General features: G+C 57.5%; 11 non-coding genes and 1 pseudogene across 11 annotated transcripts; all 12 read right to left on the reverse strand.

The window, feature by feature from the left end:
• Nucleotides 1-1,622: 1,622 nt before the first annotated feature.
• LOC145426597 (5S ribosomal RNA) lies at nucleotides 1,623-1,741 on the reverse strand. The gene has a single exon (XR_013907307.1). It is a non-coding gene; the product is annotated as a 5S ribosomal RNA (ribosomal RNA).
• Nucleotides 1,742-3,114: 1,373 nt separating this feature from the next.
• LOC145426481 (5S ribosomal RNA) lies at nucleotides 3,115-3,233 on the reverse strand. Its single transcript, XR_013907191.1, has one exon. It is a non-coding gene; the product is annotated as a 5S ribosomal RNA (ribosomal RNA).
• Nucleotides 3,234-4,329: 1,096 nt separating this feature from the next.
• LOC145427074 (5S ribosomal RNA) lies at nucleotides 4,330-4,448 on the reverse strand. Its single transcript, XR_013907798.1, has one exon. It is a non-coding gene; the product is annotated as a 5S ribosomal RNA (ribosomal RNA).
• A 2,943-nt stretch (nucleotides 4,449-7,391) lies between these two features.
• On the reverse strand, nucleotides 7,392-7,510 carry LOC145427170 (5S ribosomal RNA). The gene has a single exon (XR_013907898.1). It is a non-coding gene; the product is annotated as a 5S ribosomal RNA (ribosomal RNA).
• Nucleotides 7,511-10,340: 2,830 nt separating this feature from the next.
• Nucleotides 10,341-10,459, reverse strand: LOC145427721 (5S ribosomal RNA). Its single transcript, XR_013908263.1, has one exon. It is a non-coding gene; the product is annotated as a 5S ribosomal RNA (ribosomal RNA).
• A 979-nt stretch (nucleotides 10,460-11,438) lies between these two features.
• LOC145426482 (5S ribosomal RNA) lies at nucleotides 11,439-11,557 on the reverse strand. The gene has a single exon (XR_013907192.1). It is a non-coding gene; the product is annotated as a 5S ribosomal RNA (ribosomal RNA).
• Nucleotides 11,558-13,636: 2,079 nt separating this feature from the next.
• On the reverse strand, nucleotides 13,637-13,755 carry LOC145427163 (5S ribosomal RNA). The gene has a single exon (XR_013907890.1). It is a non-coding gene; the product is annotated as a 5S ribosomal RNA (ribosomal RNA).
• Nucleotides 13,756-15,123: 1,368 nt separating this feature from the next.
• On the reverse strand, nucleotides 15,124-15,242 carry LOC145426759 (5S ribosomal RNA). Its single transcript, XR_013907475.1, has one exon. It is a non-coding gene; the product is annotated as a 5S ribosomal RNA (ribosomal RNA).
• Nucleotides 15,243-16,419: 1,177 nt separating this feature from the next.
• On the reverse strand, nucleotides 16,420-16,538 carry LOC145427041 (5S ribosomal RNA). The gene has a single exon (XR_013907765.1). It is a non-coding gene; the product is annotated as a 5S ribosomal RNA (ribosomal RNA).
• Nucleotides 16,539-17,793: 1,255 nt separating this feature from the next.
• Nucleotides 17,794-17,912, reverse strand: LOC145427429 (5S ribosomal RNA; annotated as a pseudogene).
• Nucleotides 17,913-18,847: 935 nt separating this feature from the next.
• Nucleotides 18,848-18,966, reverse strand: LOC145426598 (5S ribosomal RNA). The gene has a single exon (XR_013907308.1). It is a non-coding gene; the product is annotated as a 5S ribosomal RNA (ribosomal RNA).
• Nucleotides 18,967-20,340: 1,374 nt separating this feature from the next.
• On the reverse strand, nucleotides 20,341-20,459 carry LOC145426599 (5S ribosomal RNA). The gene has a single exon (XR_013907309.1). It is a non-coding gene; the product is annotated as a 5S ribosomal RNA (ribosomal RNA).
• Between the last annotated feature and the right edge of the window lie 905 nt (nucleotides 20,460-21,364).

The following is a 21,364-nucleotide window of genomic DNA, read 5'->3' on the forward strand; positions in this document are numbered from 1 at the left end:
ACTCAGGCCCTGGTGTGGTGTAGGTGGCCTCAGCCAGAAGCCACAGGCACTGGTGTGGTGTAAGTGGCCTCAGCCAGCAGCCACAGGCCCTGGTGTGGTGTAAGTGGCCTCAGCCAGTGCCACAGGCCCTGGTGTGGTGTAAGTGGCCTGAGCAAGAGCCACAGACCCTGGTGTGGTGTAATTGGCCTCAATAGCAACTAATGCCCTGGTGTGGTGTAGGTGGCCTCAGCCAGCAGCCACAGGCCCTGGTGTGGTGTAAGTGGCCTCAATAGCAACTAATGCCCTGGTGTGGTGTAAGTGGCCTCGGCCAGCAGCCACAGGGCCTGGTGTGATAGGAGTGGCCTGAGCAAGAGCCACAGGCCCTGGTGTGGAGTAAGTGGCCTGAGCAAGAGCCACAGGCCCTGGTGTGGTGTAAGTGGCCTCAGCCAGAGCCACAGGCCCTGGTGTGGTGTAAGTGGCCTCAGAAGCAAATAAGGCCGTGGTGTGGTGTAAGTGGCCTCAGCCAGAGCCACAGGCCCTGGTGTGGTGTAAGTGGCCTCAATAGCAACTAAGGCCCTGGTGTGGTGTAAGTGGCCTCATCCAGCAGCCACAGGCCTTGGTGTGGTGTAAGTCGCCTCATCCAGCAGCCACAGGCCCTGGTGTGGTAAAAGTGGCCTGAGCAAGAGCCACAGACCCTGGTGTGGTGTAATTGGCCTCAATAGCAACTAAGGCCCTGGTGTGGTGTATGTGGCCTCAGCCAGCAGCCACAGGCCCTGGTGTGGTGTAAGTGGCCTCAGAAGCAAAAAAGGCCATGGTGTTGTGTATGTGGCCTCAGCCAGCAGCCACAGGCCCTTGGTGTGGTGTAAGTGGCCTCAGCCAGCAGCCACAGGCCCTGGTGTGGTGTAGGTGGCCTCAGCCAGCAGCCACAGGCCCTTGGTGTGGTGTAAGTCGCCTCATCCAGCAGCCACAGGCCCTGATGTGGTGTAAGTGGCCTCAGCCAGAGCCACAGGCCCTGGTGTGGTGTAAGTGGCCTCAGCCAGAGCCACAGGGTCTGGTGTGATATGAGTGGCCTGAGCAAGAGCCACAGGCCCTGGTGTGGTGTAAGTGGCCTCAGCCAGCAGCCACAGGCCCTGGTGTGGTGTGGGTGGCCTCAGCCAGCAGCCACAGGCCCTTGGTGTGGTGTAAGTCGCCTCATCCAGCAGCCACAGGCCCTGATGTGGTGTAAGTGGCCTCAGCCAGAACCACAGGCCCTGGTGTAGTGTAAGTGGCCTCAGCCAGTGCCACAGGCCCTGGTGTGGTGTAAGTGGCCTGAGCAAGAGCCACAGACCCTGGTGTGGTGTAATTGGCCTCAATAGCAACTAATGCCCTGGTGTGGTGTAGGTGGCCTCAGCCAGCAGCCACAGGCCCTGGTGTGGTGTAAGTGGCCTCAGCCAGCAGCCACAGGCCCTGGTGTGGTGTAAGTGGCCTCAGCCAGCAACCACAGGCCCTGATGTGGTGTAAGTGGCATCAGCTAGCAGCACAAGACATTGGAAAACAGCCAAAAGCAATGTCGTTAATGTGCCCTCATTAATGGGCAGCTGCTTTTGGTCTTTTAATACACCCCTTCTCTGGATCAAAAGCGGTTCAATGACATGAAAATGAAAGGCTTACAGCACTAGGTATTCCAAGGAAGTCTCCCATCCAAGTACTAACCAAGCCCAGCCCTGCTTAGCTTCCGAGATCAGACGAGGTCGGGCGTGCTCAGGGTGGTATGGCCGTAAGCTGCTGGCCCCAGCACAATGTCTCAATTTATGGATTCAACTGATTAGGTGGCAAGTACCTGAAGTTACGAAGACAATCCTATAACCATACCTGCATGTTTGCATAATACCCTAACCCAAAGGCTCAGTTTAGCATTTATCCAACAGCACAGGCCCTGGATTGTTGAAGATGGCCTCAGGAACCAGAACAGGGCCTGGTGTGTTGTACATGGCCACAGCTAGCAGCACAGGGCCTGGTTTGGTGAAGATGGCCTCGGCCAGAAGCACAGGGCCTGGTGTGATATGAGTGGCCTGAGCAAGAGCCACAGGCCCTGGTGTGGAGTAAGTGGCCTGAGCAAGAGCCACAGGCCCTGGTGTGGTGTAAGTGGCCTGAGCAAGAGCAACAGGCCCTGGTGTGGTGTAATTGGCCTCAATAGCAACTAAGGCCCTGGTGTGGTGTATGTGGCCTCAGCCAGCAGCCACAGGCCCTGGTGTGGTGTAAGTGGCCTCAGAAGCAAAAAAGGCCATGGTGTTGTGTATGTGGCCTCAGCCAGCAGCCACAGGCCCTTGGTGTGGTGTAAGTGGCCTCAGCCAGCAGCCACAGGCCCTGGTGTGGTGTAGGTGGCCTCAGCCAGCAGCCACAGGCCCTTGGTGTGGTGTAAGTCGCCTCATCCAGCAGCCACAGGCCCTGATGTGGTGTAAGTGGCCTCAGCCAGAGCCACAGGCCCTGGTGTGGTGTAAGTGGCCTCAGCCAGAGCCACAGGGTCTGGTGTGATATGAGTGGCCTGAGCAAGAGCCACAGGCCCTGGTGTGGTGTAAGTGGCCTCAGCCAGCAGCCACAGGCCCTGGTGTGGTGTGGGTGGCCTCAGCCAGCAGCCACAGGCCCTTGGTGTGGTGTAAGTCGCCTCATCCAGCAGCCACAGGCCCTGATGTGGTGTAAGTGGCCTCAGCCAGAACCACAGGCCCTGGTGTAGTGTAAGTGGCCTCAGCCAGTGCCACAGGCCCTGGTGTGGTGTAAGTGGCCTGAGCAAGAGCCACAGACCCTGGTGTGGTGTAATTGGCCTCAATAGCAACTAATGCCCTGGTGTGGTGTAGGTGGCCTCAGCCAGCAGCCACAGGCCCTGGTGTGGTGTAAGTGGCCTCAGCCAGCAGCCACAGGCCCTGGTGTGGTGTAAGTGGCCTCAGCCAGAGCCACAGGCCCTGATGTGGTGTAAGTGGCCCCAGCCGGTCACTCAGGCCCTGGTGTGGTGTAGGTGGCATCAGCTAGCAGCACAAGACATTGGAAAAAAGCCAAAAGCAGTGTCGTTAATGTGCCCTCATTAATGGGCAGCTGCTTTTGGTCTTTTAATACACCCCTTCTCTGGATCAAAAGCAGTTCAATGACATGAAAATGAAAGGCTTACAGCACCAGGTATTCCCAGGCAGTCTCCCATCCAAGTACTAACCAAGCCCAGCCCTGCTTAGCTTCCGAGATCAGACGAGGTCGGGCGTGCTCAGGGTGGTATGGCCGTAAGCTGCTGGCCCCAGCACAATGTCTCAATTTATGGATTCAAGTGATTAGGTGGCAAGTACCTGAAGTTACGAAGACAATCCTATAACCATAACTGCATGTTTGCATAATACCCTAACCCAAAGGCTCAGTTTGGCATTTATCCAACAGCACAGGCCCTGGATTGTTGAAGATGGCTTCTGGAACCAGCACAGGGCCTGGTGTGTTGTACATGGCCACAGCTAGCAGCACAGGGCCTGGTTGGGTGAAGATGGCCTCGGCCAGAAGCACAGGGTCTGGTGTGATATGAGTGGCCTGAGCAAGAGCCACAGGCCCTGGTGTGGTGTAAGTGGCCTCAGCCAGCAGCCACAGGCCCTGGTGTGGTGTAAGTGGCCTCAGCCAGCAGCCACAGGCCCTGGTGTGGTGTAAGTGGCCTCAGCCAGTGCCACAGGCCCTGGTGTGGTGTAATTGGCCTCAATAGCAACTAAGGCCCTGGTGTGGTGTATGTGGCCTCAGCCAGCAGCCACAGGCCCTGGTGTGGTGTACATGGCCACAGCCAGCAGCCACAGGCCCTGGTGTGGTGTAAGTGGCCTCAATAGCAACTAAGGCCCTGGTGTGGTGTAAGTGGCCTCAGCCAGCAGCCACAGGCCTTGGTGTGGTGTAAGTCGCCTCATCCAGCAGCCACAGGCCCTGGTGTGGTGTAAGTGGCCTCAGCCAGCAGCCACAGGCCCTGGTGTGGTGTAAGTGGCCTCAGCCAGTGCCACAGGCCCTGGTGTGGTGTAAGTGGCCTGAGCAAGAGCCACAGACCCTGGTGTGGTGTAATTGGCCTCAATAGCAACTAATGCCCTGGTGTGGTGTAAGTGGCCTCAGCCAGCAGCCACAGGCCCTGGTGTGGTGTAAGTGGCCTCAGCCAGCAGCCACAGGCCCTGATGTGGTGTAAGTGGCCCCAGCCGGTCACTCAGGCCCTGGTGTGGTGTAGGTGGCATCAGCTAGCAGCACAAGACATTGGAAAACAGCCAAAAGCAGTGTCGTTAATGTGCCCTCATTAATGGGCAGCTTCTTTTGGTCTTTTAATACACCCCTTCTCTGGATCAAAAGCGGTTCAATGACATGAAAAAGAAAGGCTTACAGCACCAGGTATTCCCAGGTAGTCTCCCATCCAAGTACTAACCAAGCCCAGCCATGCTTATCTTCCGAGATCAGACGAGGTCGGGCGTGCTCAGGGTGGTATGGCCGTAAGCTGCTGGCCCCAGCACAATGTCTCAATTTATGGATTCAACTGATTAGGTGGCAAGTACCTGAAGTTACGAAGACAATCCTTTAACCATACCTGCATGTTTGCATAATACCCTAACCCAAAGGCTCAGTTTAGCATTTATCTAACAGCACAGGCCCTGGATTGTTGAAGATGGCCTCAGGAACAAGCACAGGGCCTGGTGTGTTGTACATGGCCACAGCAAGAAGCACAGGGCCTGGTTTGGTGAAGATGGCCTCGGCCAGAAGCACAGGGCCTGGTGTGATATGAGTGGCCTGAGCAAGAGCCACAGGCCCTGGTGTGGTGTAAGTGGCCTGAGCAAGAGCCACAGGCCCTGGTGTGGTGTAAGTGGTCTCAGCCAGCAGCCACAGGCCCTGGTGTGGTGTAGGTGGCCTCAGCCAGCAGCCACAGGCCCTTGTGTGGTGTAAGTGGCCTCAGCCAGCAGCCACAGGCCCTGGTGTGGTGTAAGTGGCCTGAGCAAGAGCCACAGACCCTGGTGTGGTGTAATTGGCCTCAATAGCAACTAAGGCCCTGGTGTGGTGTAGGTGGCCTCAGCCAGCAGCCACAGGCCTTGGTGTGGTGTAAGTGGCCTCAGCCAGAGCCACAGGCCCTGATGTGGTGTAAGTGGCCCCAGCCGGTCACTTAGGCCCTGGTGTTGTGTAGGTGGCATCAGCTAGCAGCCACAGGCCCTGGTGTGGTGTAAGTGGCCTCAGCCAGAGCCACAGACCCTGATGTGGTGTAATTGGCCTCAATAGCAACTAAGGCCCTGGTGTGGTGTAGGTGGCCTCAGCCAGCAGCCACAGGCCCTGGTGTGGTGTAAGTGGCCTGAGCAAGAGCCACAGGCCCTGGTGTGGAGTAAGTGGCCTGAGCAAGAGCCACAGGCCCTGGTGTGGTGTAAGTGGCCTGAGCAAGAGCCACAGGCCCTGGTGTGGTGTAATTGGCCTCAATAGCAACTAAGGCCCTGGTGTGGTGTATGTGGCCTCAGCCAGCAGCCACAGGCCCTGGTGTGGTGTAAGTGGCCTGAGAAGCAAATAAGGCCGTATTGTGGTGTATGTGGCCTCAGCCAGGAGCCACAGGCCCTGGTGTGGTGTAAGTGGCCTGAGCAAGAGCCACAGACCCTGGTGTGGTGTAAGTGGCCTCAGCCAGCAGCCACAGGCCTTGGTGTGGTGTAAGTCGCCTCAGCCAGAAGCCACAGGCACTGGTGTGGTGTAAGTGGCCTCAGCCAGCAGCCACAGGCCCTGGTGTGGTGTAAGTGGCCTCATCCAGAGCCACAGGCCCTGGTGTGGTGTAAGTGGCCTCAGAAGCAAATAAGGCCGTGGTGTGGTGTAAGTGGCCTCAGCCAGAAGCCACAGGCACTGGTGTGGTGTAAGTGGCCTCAGCCAGCAGCCACAGGCCCTGGTGTGGTGTAAGTGACTTCAGCCAGTGCCACAGGCCCTGGTGTGGTGTAAGTGGCCTGAGCAAGAGCCACCGACCCTGGTGTGGTGTAATTGGCCTCAATAGCAACTAATGCCCTGGTGTGGTGTAGGTGGCCTCAGCCAGCAGCCACAGGCCCTGGTGTGGTGTAAGTGGCCTCAGCCAGTGCCACAGGCCCTGGTGTGGTGTAAGGGGCCTCAATAGCAACTAATGCCCTGGTGTGGTGTAAGTGGCCTCAGCCAACAGCCACAGGCACTGCTGTGGTGTAAGTGGCCTCAGCCAGTGCCACAGGCCCTGGTGTGGTGTAAGTGGCCTCAGCCAGTGCCACAGGCCCTGGTGTGGTGTAAGGGGCCTCAATAGCAACTAATGCCCTGGTGTGGTGTAAGTGGCCTCAGCCAGCAGCCACTGGCACTGGTGTGGTGTAAGTGGCCTCAGCCAGCAGCCACAGGCCCTGGTGTGGTGTAAGTGGCCTCAGCCAGCAGCCACAGGCCCTGGTGTGGTGTAAGTGGCCTGAGCCAGCAGCCACAGGCCCTGGTGTGGTGTAAGTGGCCTCAGCCAGAAGCCACAGGCCCTGGTGTGGTGTAAGTGCCCTCAGCCAGCAGCCACAGGCCCTGGTGTGGTGTAAGTGACCTCAGCCAGCAGCCACAGGCCCTGGTGTGGTGTAAGTGGCCTCAGCCAGCAGCCACAGGCCCTGGTGTGGTGTAAGTGGCCTCAGCCAGTGCCACAGGCCCTGGTGTGGTGTAAGTGGCCTGAGCAAGAGTCACAGACCCTGGTGTGGTGTAATTGGCCTCAATAGCAACTAATGCCCTGGTGTGGTGTAGGTGGCCTCAGCCAGCAGCCACAGGCCCTGGTGTGGTGTAAGTGGCCTCAGCCAGTGCCACAGGCCCTGGTGTGGTGTAAGTGGCCTGAGCAAGAGCCACAGGCCCTGGTGTGGTGTAAGTGGCCTCAGCCAGCAGCCACAGGCCCTGGTGTGGTGTAAGTGGCCTGAGCAAGAGCCACAGGCCCTGGTGTGGTGTAAGTGGCCTCAGCCAGAAGCCACAGGCACTGGTGTGGTGTAAGTGCCCTCAGCCAGCAGCCACAGGCCCTGGTGTGGTGTAAGTGACCTCAGCCAGCAGCCACAGGCCCTGGTGTGGTGTAAGTGGCCTCAGCCAGCAGCCACAGGCCCTGGTGTGGTGTAAGTGGCCTCAGCCAGTGCCACAGGCCCTGGTGTGGTGTAAGTGGCCTGAGCAAGAGTCACAGACCCTGGTGTGGTGTAATTGGCCTCAATAGCAACTAATGCCCTGGTGTGGTGTAGGTGGCCTCAGCCAGCAGCCACAGGCCCTGATGTGGTGTAAGTGGCCCCAGCCGGTCACTCAGGCCCTGGTGTGGTGTAGGTGGCATCAGCTAGCAGCACAAGACATTGGAAAAGAGCCAAAATCAATGTCGTTAATGTGCCCTCATTAATGGGCAGCTGCTTTTGGTCTTTTAATACACCCCTTCTCTGGATCAAAAGCGGTTCAATGACATGAAAATCAAAGGCTTACAGCACCAGGTATTCCCAGGTAGTCTCCCATCCAAGTACTAACCAAGCCCAGCCCTGCTTAGCTTCCGAGATCAGACGAGGTCGGTCATGCTCAGGGTGGTATGGCCGTAAGCTGCTGGCCCCAGCACAATGTCTCAATTTATGGATTCAACTGATTAGGTGGCAAGTACCTGAAGTTACGAAGACAATCCTTTAACCATACCTGCATGTTTGCATAATACCCTAACCCAAGGGCTCAGTTTAGCATTTATCTAACAGCACAGGCCCTGGATTGTTGAAGATGGCCTCAGGAACCAGCACAGGGCCTGGTGTGTTGTACATGGCCACAGCTAGCAGCACAGGGCCTGGTTTGGTGAAGATGGCCTCGGCCAGAAGCGCAGGGCCTGGTGTGATGTGAGTGGCCTGAGCAAGAGCCACAGGCCCTGGTGTGGTGTAAGTGGCCTCAGCCAGAAGCCACAGGCACTGGTGTGGTGTAAGTGGCCTCAGCCAGCAGCCACAGGCCCTGGTGTGGTGTAAGTGGCCTCAGCCAGCAGCCACAGGCCCTGGTGTGGTGTAAGTGGCCTCAGCCAGCAGCCACAGGCCCTGGTGTGGTGTAAGTGGCCTCAGCCAGCAGCCACAGGCCCTGGTGTGGTGTAAGTGGCCTCAGCCAGAGCCACAGGCCCTGGTGTAGTGTAAGTGGCCTCAGCCAGTGCCACAGGCCCTGGTGTGGTGTAAGTGGCCTGAGCAAAAGCCACAGACCCTGGTGTGGTGTAATTGGCCTCAATTGCAACTAATGCCCTGTTGTGGTGTATGTGGCCTCAGCCAGCAGCCACAGGCCCTGGTGTGGTGTAAGTGGCCTCAGCCAGTGCCACAGGCCCTGGTGTGGTGTAAGGGGCCTCAATAGCAACTAATGCCCTGGTGTGGTGTAAGTGGCCTCAGCCAGCAGCCACAGGCACTGGTGTGGTGTAAGTGGCCTCAGCCAGCAGCCACAGGCCCTGGTGTGGTGTAAGTGGCCTCAGCCAGCAGCCACAGGCCCTGGTGTGGTGTAAGTGGCCTGAGCCAGCAGCCACAGGCCCTGGTGTGGTGTAAGTGGCCTCAGCCAGAAGCCACAGGCACTGGTGTGGTGTAAGTGCCCTCAGCCAGCAGCCACAGGCACTGGTGTGGTGTAAGTGACCTCAGCCAGTGCCACAGGCCCTGGTGTGGTGTAAGTGGCCTGAGCAAGAGCCAAAGACCCTGGTGTGGTGTAATTGGCCTCAATAGCAACTTATGCCCTGGTGTGGTGTAAGTGGCCTCAGCCAGCAGCCACAGGCCCTGGTGTGGTGTAAGTGGCCTCAATAGCAACTAATGCCCTGGTGTGGTGTAAGTGGCCTCAGCCAGCAGCCACAGGCCCTGGTGTGGTGTAAGTGGCCTCAGCCAGCAGCCACAGGCCCTGGTGTGGTGTAAGTGGCCTGAGCAAGAGCCACAGACCCTGGTGTGGTGTAATTGGCCTCAATAGCAACTAATGCCCTGTTGTGGTGTATGTGGCCTCAGCCAGCAGCCACAGGCCCTGGTGTGGTGTAAGTGGCCTCAGCCAGTGCCACAGGCCCTGGTGTGGTGTAAGGGGCCTCAATAGCAACTAATGCCCTGGTGTGGTGTAAGTGGCCTCAGCCAGCAGCCACAGGCACTGGTGTGGTGTAAGTGGCCTCAGCCAGCAGCCACAGGCCCTGGTGTGGTGTAAGTGGCCTCAGCCAGCAGCCACAGGCCCTGGTGTGGTGTAAGTGGCCTGAGCCAGCAGCCACAGGCCCTGGTGTGGTGTAAGTGGCCTCAGCCAGAAGCCACAGGCACTGGTGTGGTGTAAGTGCCCTCAGCCAGCAGCCACAGGCCCTGGTGTGGTGTAAGTGACCTCAGCCAGCAGCCACAGGCCCTGGTGTGGTGTAAGTGGCCTCAGCCAGCAGCCACAGGCCCTTGTGTGGTGTAAGTGGCCTCAGCCAGTGCCACAGGCCCTGGTGTGGTGTAAGTGGCCTGAGCAAGAGTCACAGACCCTGGTGTGGTGTAATTGGCCTCAATAGCAACTAATGCCCTGGTGTGGTGTAGGTGGCCTCAGCCAGCAGCCACAGGCCCTGGTGTGGTGTAAGTGGCCTCAGCCAGTGCCACAGGCCCTGGTGTGGTGTAAGTGGCCTGAGCAAGAGCCACAGGCCCTGGTGTGGTGTAAGTGGCCTCAGCCAGCAGCCACAGGCCTTGGTGTGGTGTAAGTGGCCTGAGCAAGAGCCACAGGCCCTGGTGTGGTGTAAGTGGCCTCAGCCAGAAGCCACAGGCACTGGTGTGGTGTAAGTGCCCTCAGCCAGCAGCCACAGGCCCTGGTGTGGTGTAAGTGACCTCAGCCAGCAGCCACAGGCCCTGGTGTGGTGTAAGTGGCCTCAGCCAGCAGCCACAGGCCCTGGTGTGGTGTAAGTGGCCTCAGCCAGTGCCACAGGCCCTGGTGTGGTGTAAGTGGCCTGAGCAAGAGTCACAGACCCTGGTGTGGTGTAATTGGCCTCAATAGCAACTAATGCCCTGGTGTGGTGTAGGTGGCCTCAGCCAGCAGCCACAGGCCCTGGTGTGGTGTAAGTGGCCTCAGCCAGTGCCACAGGCCCTGGTGTGGTGTAAGTGGCCTGAGCAAGAGCCACAGACCCTGGTGTGGTGTAATTGGCCTCAATAGCAACTAATGCCCTGGTGTGGTGTAAGTGGCCTCAGCCAGCAGCCACAGGCCCTGGTGTGGTGTAAGTGGCCTCAGCCAGCAGCCACAGGCCCTGATGTGGTGTAAGTGGCCCCAGCCGGTCACTCAGGCCCTGGTGTGGTGTCGGTGGCATCAGCTAGCAGCACAAGACATTGGAAAACAGCCAAAAGCAATGTCGTTAATGTGCCCTCATTAATGGGCAGCTGCTTTTGGTCTTTTAATACACCCCTTCTCTGGATCAAAAGCGGTTCAATGACATGAAAATGAAAGGCTTACAGCACCAGGTATTCCCAGGTAGTCTCCCATCCAAGTACTAACCAAGCCCAGCCCTGCTTAGCTTCCGAGATCAGACGAGGTCGGGCGTGCTCAGGGTGGTATGGCCGTAAGCTGCTGGCCCCAGCACAATGTCTCAATTTATGGATTCAACTGATTAGGTGGCAAGTACCTGAAGTTACGAAGACAATCCTTTAACCATACCTGCATGTTTGCATAATACCCTAACCCAAAGGCTCAGTTTAGCATTTATCTAACAGCACAGGCCATGGATTGTTGAAGATGGCCTCAGGAACCAGCACAGGGCCTGGTGTGTTGTACATGGCCACAGCTAGCAGCACAGGGCCTGGTTTGGTGAAGATGGCCTCGGCCAGAAGCGCAGGGCCTGGTGTGATGTGAGTGGCCTGAGCAAGAGCCACAGGCCCTGGTGTGGTGTAAGTGGCCTCAGCCAGAAGCCACAGGCACTGGTGTGGTGTAAGTGGCCTCAGCCAGCAGCCACAGGCCCTGGTGTGGTGTAAGTGGCCTCAGCCAGCAGCCACAGGCCCTGGTGTGGTGTAAGTGGCCTCAGCCAGAGCCACAGGCCCTGGTGTGGTGTAAGTGGCCTCAGCCAGCAGCCACAGGCCCTGGTGTGGTGTAAGTGGCCTCAATAGCAACTAATGCCCTGGTGTGGTGTAAGTGGCCTCAGCCAGCAGCCACAGGCCCTGGTGTGGTGTAAGTGGCCTGAGCAAGAGCCACAGACCCTGGTGTGGTGTAATTGGCCTCAATAGCAACTAAGGCCCTGGTGTGGTGTAGGTGGCCTCAGCCAGCAGCCACAGGCCCTGGTGTGGTGTAAGTGGCCTCAGCCAGCAGCCACAGGCCCTGGTGTGGTGTAAGTGGCCTCAGCCAGCAGCCACAGGCCCTGATGTGGTGTAAGTGGCCCCAGCCGGTCACTCAGGCCCTGGTGTGGTGTAGGTGGCATCAGCTAGCAGCACAAGACATTGGAAAACAGCCAAAAGCAATGTCGTTAATGTGCCCTCATTAATGGGCAGCTGCTTTTGGTCTTTTAATACACCCCTTCTCTGGATCAAAAGCGATTCAATGACATGAAAATGAAAGGCTTACAGCACCAGGTATTCCCAGGCAGTCTCCCATCCAAGTACTAACCAAGCCCAGCCCTGCTTAGCTTCCGAGATCAGACGAGGTCGGGCGTGCTCAGGGTGGTATGGCCGTAAGCTGCTGGCCCCAGCACAATGTCTCAATTTATGGATTCAACTGATTAGGTGGCAAGTACCTGAAGTTACGAAGACAATCCTTTAACCATACCTGCATGTTTGCATAATACCCTAACCCAAAGGCTCAGTTTAGCATTTATCTAACAGCACAGGCCCTGGATTGTTGAAGATGGCCTCAGGAACCAGCACAGGTTCTGGTGTGTTGTACATGGCCACAGCTAGCAGCACAGGGCCTGGTTTGGTGAAGATGGCCTCGGCCAGAAGCGCAGGGCCTGGTGTGATGTGAGTGGCCTGAGCAAGAGCCACAGGCCCTGGTGTGGTGTAAGTGGCCTCAGCCAGAAGCCACAGGCACTGGTGTGGTGTAAGTGGCCTCAGCCAGCAGCCACAGGCCCTGGTGTGGTGTAAGTGGCCTCAGCCAGAGCCACAGGCCCTGGTGTGGTGTAAGTGGCCTCAGCCAGTGCCACAGGCCCTGGTGTGGTGTAAGTGGCCTGAGCAAGAGCCACAGACCCTGGTGTGGTGTAATTGGCCTCAATAGCAACTAATGCCCTGGTGAGGTGTAGGTGGCCTCAGCCAGCAGCCACAGGCCCTGGTGTGGTGTAAGTGGCCTCAGCCAGTGCCACAGGCCCTGGTGTGGTGTAAGGGGCCTCAATAGCAACTAATGCCCTGGTGTGGTGTAAGTGGCCTCAGCCAGCAGCCACAGGCACTGGTGTGGTGTAAGTGGCCTCAGCCAGCAGCCACAGGCCCTGGTGTGGTGTAAGTGGCCTCAGCCAGCAGCCACAGGCCCTGGTGTGGTGTAAGTGGCCTGAGCCAGCTGCCACAGGCCCTGGTGTGGTGTAAGTGGCCTCAGCCAGAAGCCACAGGCACTGGTGTGGTGTAAGTGCCCTCAGCCAGCAGCCACAGGCCCTGGTGTGGTGTAAGTGACCTCAGCCAGCAGCCACAGGCCCTGGTGTGGTGTAAGTGGCCTCAGCCAGCAGCCACAGGCCCTGGTGTGGTGTAAGTGGCCTCAGCCAGTGCCACAGGCCCTGGTGTGGTGTAAGTGGCCTGAGCAAGAGTCACAGACCCTGGTGTGGTGTAATTGGCTTCAATAGCAACTAATGCCCTGGTGTGGTGTAGGTGGCCTCAGCCAGCAGCCACAGGCCCTGGTGTGGTGTAAGTGGCCTCAACCAGTGCCACAGGCCCTGGTGTGGTGTAAGGGGCCTCAATAGCAACTAATGCCCTGGTGTGGTGTAAGTGGCCTCAGCCAGCAGCCACAGGCACTGGTGTGGTGTAAGTGGCCTCAGCCAGCAGCCACAGGCCCTGGTGTGGTGTAAGTGGCCTCAGCCAGTGCCACAGGCCCTGGTGTGGTGTAAGTGGCCTGAGCAAGAGCCACAGACCCTGGTGTGGTGTAATTGGCCTCAATAGCAACTAAGGCCCTGGTGTGGTGTAAGTGGCCTCAGCCAGAAGCCACAGGCACTGGTGTGGTGTAAGTGGCCTCAGCCAGCAGCCACAGGCCCTGGTGTGGTGTAAGTGGCCTCAGCCAGCAGCCACAGGCCCTGGTGTGGTGTAAGTGGCCTCAGCCAGAGCCACAGGCCCTGGTGTGGTGTAAGTGGCCTCAGCCAGTGCCACAGGCCCTGGTGTGGTGTAAGTGGCCTGAGCAAGAGCCACAGACCCTGGTGTGGTGTAATTGGCCTCAATAGCAACTAATGCCCTGGTGTGGTGTAGGTGGCCTCAGCCAGCAGCCACAGGCCCTGGTGTGGTGTAAGTGGCCTCAATAGCAACTAATGCCCTGGTGTGGTGTAAGTGGCCTCAGCCAGCAGCCACAGGCCCTGGTGTGGTGTAAGTGGCCTCAGCCAGCAGCCACAGGCCCTGGTGTGGTGTAAGTGGCCTCAGCCAGCAGCCACAGGCCCTGATGTGGTGTAAGTGGCCCCAGCCGGTCACTCAGGCCCTGGTGTGGTGTAGGTGGCATCAGCTAGCAGCACAAGACATTGGAAAACAGCCAAAAGCAATGTCGTTAATGTGCCCTCATTAATGGGCAGCTGCTTTTGGTCTTTTAATACACCCCTTCTCTGGATCAAAAGCGGTTCAATGACATGAAAATGAAAGGCTTACAGCACCAGGTATTCCCAGGTAGTCTCCCATCCAAGTTCTAACCAAGCCCAGCCCTGCTTAGCTTCCGAGATCAGACGAGTTCGGGCGTGCTCAGGGTGGTATGGCCGTAAGCTGCTGGCCCCAGCAAAATGTCTCAATTTATGGATTCAACTGATTAGGTGGCAAGTACCTGAAGTTACGAAGACAATCCTTTAACCATACCTGCATGTTTGCATAATACCCTAACCCAAAGGCTCAGTTTAGCATTTATCTAACAGCACAGGCCCTGGATTGTTGAAGATGGCCTCAGGAACCAGCACAGGGCCTGGTGTGTTGTACATGGCCACAGCTAGCAGCACAGGGCCTGGTTTGGTGAAGATGGCCTCGGCCAGAAGCGCAGGGCCTGGTGTGATGTGAGTGGCCTGAGCAAGAGCCACAGGCCCTGGTGTGGTCTAAGTCGCCTCAGCCAGAAGCCACAGGCACTGGTGTGGTGTAAGTGGCCTCAGCCAGCAGCCACAGGCCCTGGTGTGGTGTAAGTGGCCTCAGCCAGAAGCCACAGGCACTGGTGTGGTGTAAGTGGCCTCAGCCAGCAGCCACAGGCCCTGGTGTGGTGTAAGTGGCCTCAGCCAGTGCCACAGGCCCTGGTGTGGTGTAAGTGGCCTGAGCAAGAGCCACAGACCCTGGTGTGGTGTAATTGGCCTCAATAGCAACTAATGCCCTGGTGTGGTGTAGGTGGCCTCAGCCAGCAGCCACAGGCCCTGGTGTGGTGTAAGTGGCCTCAATAGCAACTAATGCCCTGGTGTGGTGTAAGTGGCCTCGGCCAGCAGCCACAGGGCCTGGTGTGATAGGAGTGGCCTGAGCAAGAGCCACAGGCCCTGGTGTGGAGTAAGTGGCCTGAGCAAGAGCCACAGGCCCTGGTGTGGTGTAAGTGGCCTCAGCCAGAGCCACAGGCCCTGGTGTGGTGTAAGTGGCCTCAGAAGCAAATAAGGCCGTGGTGTGGTGTAAGTGGCCTCAGCCAGAGCCACAGGCCCTGGTGTGGTGTAAGTGGCCTCAATAGCAACTAAGGCCCTGGTGTGGTGTAAGTGGCCTCATCCAGCAGCCACAGGCCTTGGTGTGGTGTAAGTCGCCTCATCCAGCAGCCACAGGCCCTGGTGTGGTAAAAGTGGCCTGAGCAAGAGCCATAGACCCTGGTGTGGTGTAATTGGCCTCAATAGCAAGTAAGGCCCTGGTGTGGTGTAGGTGGCCTCAGCCAGCAGCCACAGGCCCTGGTGTGGTGTAAGTGGCCTCAGCCAGCAACCACAGGCCCTGATGTGGTGTAAGTGGCCCCAGCCGGTCACTCAGGCCCTGGTGTGGTGTAAGTGGCATCAGCTAGCAGCACAAGACATTGGAAAACAGCCAAAAGCAATGTCGTTAATGTGCCCTCATTAATGGGCAGCTGCTTTTGGTCTTTTAATACACCCCTTCTCTGGATCAAAAGCGGTTCAATGACATGAAAATGAAAGGCTTACAGCACCAGGTATTCCAAGGAAGTCTCCCATCCAAGTACTAACCAAGCCCAGCCCTGCTTAGCTTCCGAGATCAGACGAGGTCGGGCGTGCTCAGGGTGGTATGGCCGTAAGCTGCTGGCCCCAGCACAATGTCTCAATTTATGGATTCAACTGATTAGGTGGCAAGTACCTGAAGTTACGAAGACAATCCTATAACCATACCTGCATGTTTGCATAATACCCTAACCCAAAGGCTCAGTTTAGCATTTATCCAACAGCACAGGCCCTGGATTGTTGAAGATGGCCTCAGGAACCAGAACAGGGCCTGGTGTGTTGTACATGGCCACAGCTAGCAGCACAGGGCCTGGTTTGGTGAAGATGGCCTCGGCCAGAAGCACAGGGCCTGGTGTGATATGAGTGGCCTGAGCAAGAGCCACAGGCCCTGGTGTGGAGTAAGTGGCCTGAGCAAGAGCCACAGGCCCTGGTGTGGTGTAAGTGGCCTGAGCAAGAGCAACAGGCCCTGGTGTGGTGTAATTGGCCTCAATAGCAACTAAGGCCCTGGTGTGGTGTATGTGACCTCAGCCAGCAGCCACAGGCCCTGGTGTGGTGTAAGTGGCCTCAGAAGCAAATAAGGCCGTGGTGTTGTGTATGTGGCCTCAGCCAGCAGCCACAGGCCCTTGGTGTGGTGTAAGTGGCCTCAGCCAGCAGCCACAGGCCCTGGTGTGGTGTGGGTGGCCTCAGCCAGCAGCCACAGGCCCTTGGTGTGGTGTAAGTCGCCTCATCCAGCAGCCACAGGCCCTGATGTGGTGTAAGTGGCCTCAGCCAGAGCCACAGGCCCTGGTGTGGTGTAAGTTGCCTCAGCCAGAGCCACAGGGTCTGGTGTGATATGAGTGGCCTGAGCAAGAGCCACAGGCCCTGGTGTGGTGTAAGTGGCCTCAGCCAGCAGCCACAGGCCCTGGTGTGGTGTGGGTGGCCTCAGCCAGCAGCCACAGGCCCTTGGTGTGGTGTAAGTCGCCTCATCCAGCAGCCACAGGCCCTGATGTGGTGTAAGTGGCCTCAGCCAGAGCCACAGGCCCTGGTGTGGTGTAAGTGGCCTCAGCCAGAGCCACAGGCCCTGATGTGGTGTAAGTGGCCCCAGCCGGTCACTCAGGCCCTGGTGTGGTGTAGGTGGCATCAGCTAGCAGCACAAGACATTGGAAAACAGCCAAAAGCAGTGTCGTTAATGTGCCCTCATTAATGGGCAGCTGCTTTTGGTCTTTTAATACACCCCTTCTCTGGATCAAAAGCGGTTCAATGACATGAAAATGAAAGGCTTACAGCACCAGGTATTCCCAGGCAGTCTCCCATCCAAGTACTAACCAAGCCCAGCCCTTCTTAGCTTCCGAGATCAGACGAGGTCGGGCGTGCTCAGGGTGGTATGGCCGTAAGCTGCTGGCCCCAGCACAATGTCTCAATTTATGGATTCAACTGATTAGGTGGCAAGTACCTGAAGTTACGAAGACAATCCTATAACCATACCTGCATGTTTGCATAATACCCTAACCCAAAGGCTCAGTTTGGCATTTATCTAACAGCACAGGCCCTGGATTGTTGAAGATGGCCTCAGGAACCAGCACAGGGCCTGGTGTGTTGTACATGGCCACAGCAAGCAGCACAGGGCCTGGTTTGGTGAAGATGGCCTCGGCCAGAAGCACAGGGTCTGGTGTGATATGAGTGGCCTGAGCAAGAGCCACAGGCCCTGGTGTGGTGTAAGTGGCCTCAGCCAGCAGCCACAGGCCCTGGTGTGGTGTGGGTGGCCTCAGCCAGCAGCCACAGGCCCTTGTGTGGTGTAAGTGGCCTCAGCCAGCAGCCACAGGCCCTGGTGTGGTGTAAGTGACCTCAGCCAGTGCCACAGGCCCTGGTGTGGTGTAATTGGCCTCAATAGCAACTAAGGCCCTGGTGTTGTGTATGTGGCCTCAGCCAGCAGCCACAGGCCCTGGTGTGGTGTAAGTGGCCTCAATAGCAACTAATGCCCTGGTGTGGTGTAAGTGGCCTCAGCCAGCAGCCACAGGCACTGGTGTGGTGTAAGTGCCCTCAGCCAGCAGCCACAGGCCCTGGTGTGGTGTAAGTGGCATGAGCAAGAGCCACAGGCACTGGTGTGGTGTAAGTGGCCTCAGCCAGAAGCCACAGGCACTGGTGTGGTGTAAGTGCCCTCAGCCAGCAGCCACAGGCCCTGGTGTGGTGTAAGTGGCCTCAGCCAGCAGCCACAGGCCCTGGTGTGGTGTAAGTGGCCTCAGCCAGCAGCCACAGGCCCTGGTGTGGTGTAAGTGGCCTCAGCCAGTGCCACAGGCCCTGGTGTGGTGTAAGTGGCCTGAGCAAGAGCCACAGACCCTGGTGTGGTGTAATTGGCCTCAATAGCAACTAATGCCCTGGTGTGGTGTAAGTGGCCTCAGCCAGCAGCCACAGGCCCTGGTGTGGTGTAAGTGGCCTCAGCCAGCAGCCACAGGCCCTGATGTGGTGTAAGTGGCCCCAGCCGGTCACTCAGGCCCTGGTGTGGTGTAGGTGGCATCAGCTAGCAGCACAAGACATTGGAAAACAGCCAAAAGCAATGTCGTTAATGTGCCCTCATTAATGGGCAGCTGCTTTTGGTCTTTTAATACACCCCTTCTCTGGATCAAAAGCGGTTCAAAGACATGAAAATGAAAGGCTTACAGCACCTGGTATTCCAAGGAAGTCTCCCATCCAAGTACTAACCAAGAACAGCCCTGCTTAGCTTCCGAGATCAGACGTGGTCGGGCATGCTCAGGGTGGTATGGCCCTAAGCTGCTGGCCACAGCACAATGTCTCAATTTATGGATTCAAGTGATTAGGTGGCAAGTACCTGGAGTTACGAAGACAATCCTATAACCATACCTGCATGTTTGCATAATACCCTAACCCAAAGGCTCAGTTTAGCATTTATCCAACAGCACAGGCCCTGGATTGTTGAAGATGGCCTCAGGAACAAGAACAGGGCCTGGTGTGTTGTACATGGTCACAGCTAGCAGCACAGGGCCTGGTTTGGTGAAGATGGCCTCGGCCAGAAGCGCAGGGCCTGGTGTGATATGAGTGGCCTGAGCAAGAGCCACAGGCCCTGGTGTGGTGTAAGTGGCCTGAGCAAGAGCCACAGGCCCTGGTGTGGTGTAAGTGGCCTCAGCCAGAGCCACAGGCCCTGGTGTGGTGTAAGTGGCCTCAGAAGCAAATAAGGCCGTGGTGTGGTGTAAGTGGCCTCAGCCAGAGCCACAGGCCCTGGTGTGGTGTAAGTGGCCTCAATAGCAACTAAGGCCCTGGTGTTGTGTAAGTGGCCTCATCCAGCAGCCACAGGCCTTGGTGTGGTGTAAGTCGCCTCATCCAGCAGCCACAGGCCCTGGTGTGGTGTAAGTGGCCTGAGCAAGAGCCACAGACCCTGGTGTGGTGTAATTGGCCTCAATAGCAAGTAAGGCCCTGGTGTGGTGTAGGTGGCCTCAGCCAGCAGCCACAGGCCCTGGTGTGGTGTAAGTGGCCTCAGCCAGCAACCACAGGCCCTGATGTGGTGTAAGTGGCCCCAGCCGGTCACTCTGGCCCTGGTGTGGTGTAAGTGGCATCAGCTAGCAGCACAAGACATTGGAAAACAGCCAAAAGCAATGTCGTTAATGTGCCCTCATTAATGGGCAGCTGCTTTTGGTCTTTTAATACACCCCTTCTCTGGATCAAAAGCGGTTCAATGACATGAAAATGAAAGGCTTACAGCACTAGGTATTCCAAGGAAGTCTCCCATCCAAGTACTAACCAAGCCCAGCCCTGCTTAGCTTCCGAGATCAGACGAGGTCGGGCGTGCTCAGGGTGGTATGGCCGTAAGCTGCTGGCCCCAGCACAATGTCTCAATTTATGGATTCAACTGATTAGGTGGCAAGTACCTGAAGTTACGAAGACAATCCTATAACCATACCTGCATGTTTGCATAATACCCTAACCCAAAGGCTCAGTTTAGCATTTATCCAACAGCACAGGCCCTGGATTGTTGAAGATGGCCTCAGGAACCAGAACAGGGCCTGGTGTGTTGTACATGGCCACAGCTAGCAGCACAGGGCCTGGTTTGGTGAAGATGGCCTCGGCCAGAAGCACAGGGCCTGGTGTGATATGAGTGGCCTGAGCAAGAGCCACAGGCCCTGGTGTGGAGTAAGTGGCCTGAGCAAGAGCCACAGGCCCTGGTGTGGTGTAAGTGGCCTGAGCAAGAGCAACAGGCCCTGGTGTGGTGTAATTGGCCTCAATAGCAACTAAGGCCCTGGTGTGGTGTATGTGGCCTCAGCCAGCAGCCACAGGCCCTGGTGTGGTGTAAGTGGCCTCAGAAGCAAAAAAGGCCATGGTGTTGTGTATGTGGCCTCAGCCAGCAGCCACAGGCCCTTGGTGTGGTGTAAGTGGCCTCAGCCAGCAGCCACAGGCCCTGGTGTGGTGTAGGTGGCCTCAGCCAGCAGCCACAGGCCCTTGGTGTGGTGTAAGTCGCCTCATCCAGCAGCCACAGGCCCTGATGTGGTGTAAGTGGCCTCAGCCAGAGCCACAGGCCCTGGTGTGGTGTAAGTGGCCTCAGCCAGAGCCACAGGGTCTGGTGTGATATGAGTGGCCTGAGCAAGAGCCACAGGCCCTGGTGTGGTGTAAGTGGCCTCAGCCAGCAGCCACAGGCCCTGGTGTGGTGTGGGTGGCCTCAGCCAGCAGCCACAGGCCCTTGGTGTGGTGTAAGTCGCCTCATCCAGCAGCCACAGGCCCTGATGTGGTGTAAGTGGCCTCAGCCAGAACCACAGGCCCTGGTGTAGTGTAAGTGGCCTCAGCCAGTGCCACAGGCCCTGGTGTGGTGTAAGTGGCCTGAGCAAGAGCCACAGACCCTGGTGTGGTGTAATTGGCCTCAATAGCAACTAATGCCCTGGTGTGGTGTAGGTGGCCTCAGCCAGCAGCCACAGGCCCTGGTGTGGTGTAAGTGGCCTCAGCCAGCAGCCACAGGCCCTGGTGTGGTGTAAGTGGCCTCAGCCAGCAACCACAGGCCCTGATGTGGTGTAAGTGGCCCCAGCCGGTCACTCTGGCCCTGGTGTGGTGTAAGTGGCATCAGCTAGCAGCACAAGACATTGGAAAACAGCCAAAAGCAATGTCGTTAATGTGCCCTCATTAATGGGCAGCTGCTTTTGGTCTTTTAATACACCCCTTCTCTGGATCAAAAGCGGTTCAATGACATGAAAATGAAAGGCTTACAGCACTAGGTATTCCAAGGAAGTCTCCCATCCAAGTACTAACCAAGCCCAGCCCTGCTTAGCTTCCGAGATCAGACGAGGTCGGGCGTGCTCAGGGTGGTATGGCCGTAAGCTGCTGGCCCCAGCACAATGTCTCAATTTATGGATTCAACTGATTAGGTGGCAAGTACCTGAAGTTACGAAGACAATCCTATAACCATACCTGCATGTTTGCATAATACCCTAACCCAAAGGCTCAGTTTAGCATTTATCCAACAGCACAGGCCCTGGATTGTTGAAGATGGCCTCAGGAACCAGAACAGGGCCTGGTGTGTTGTACATGGCCACAGCTAGCAGCACAGGGCCTTGTTTGGTGAAGATGGCCTCGGCCAGAAGCACAGGGCCTGGTGTGATATGAGTGGCCTGAGCAAGAGCCACAGGCCCTGGTGTGGAGTAAGTGGCCTGAGCAAGAGCCACAGGCCCTGGTGTGGTGTAAGTGGCCTGAGCAAGAGCAACAGGCCCTGGTGTGGTGTAATTGGCCTCAATAGCAACTAAGGCCCTGGTGTGGTGTATGTGGCCTCAGCCAGCAGCCACAGGCCCTGGTGTGGTGTAAGTGGCCTCAGAAGCAAAAAAGGCCATGGTGTTGTGTATGTGGCCTCAGCCAGCAGCCACAGGCCCTTGGTGTGGTGTAAGTGGCCTCAGCCAGCAGCCACAGGCCCTGGTGTGGTGTAGGTGGCCTCAGCCAGCAGCCACAGGCCCTTGGTGTGGTGTAAGTCGCCTCATCCAGCAGCCACAGGCCCTGATGTGGTGTAAGTGGCCTCAGCCAGAGCCACAGGCCCTGGTGTGGTGTAAGTGGCCTCAGCCAGAGCCACAGGGTCTGGTGTGATATGAGTGGCCTGAGCAAGAGCCACAGGCCCTGGTGTGGTGTAAGTGGCCTCAGCCAGCAGCCACAGGCCCTGGTGTGGTGTGGGTGGCCTCAGCCAGCAGCCACAGGCCCTTGGTGTGGTGTAAGTCGCCTCATCCAGCAGCCACAGGCCCT

The sequence above is a fragment of the Astatotilapia calliptera genome, chromosome 3 (assembly GCF_964374335.1).
Source record: "Astatotilapia calliptera chromosome 3, fAstCal68.1, whole genome shotgun sequence".
Classification (NCBI taxonomy): Eukaryota; Metazoa; Chordata; class Actinopteri; order Cichliformes; family Cichlidae; genus Astatotilapia; species Astatotilapia calliptera.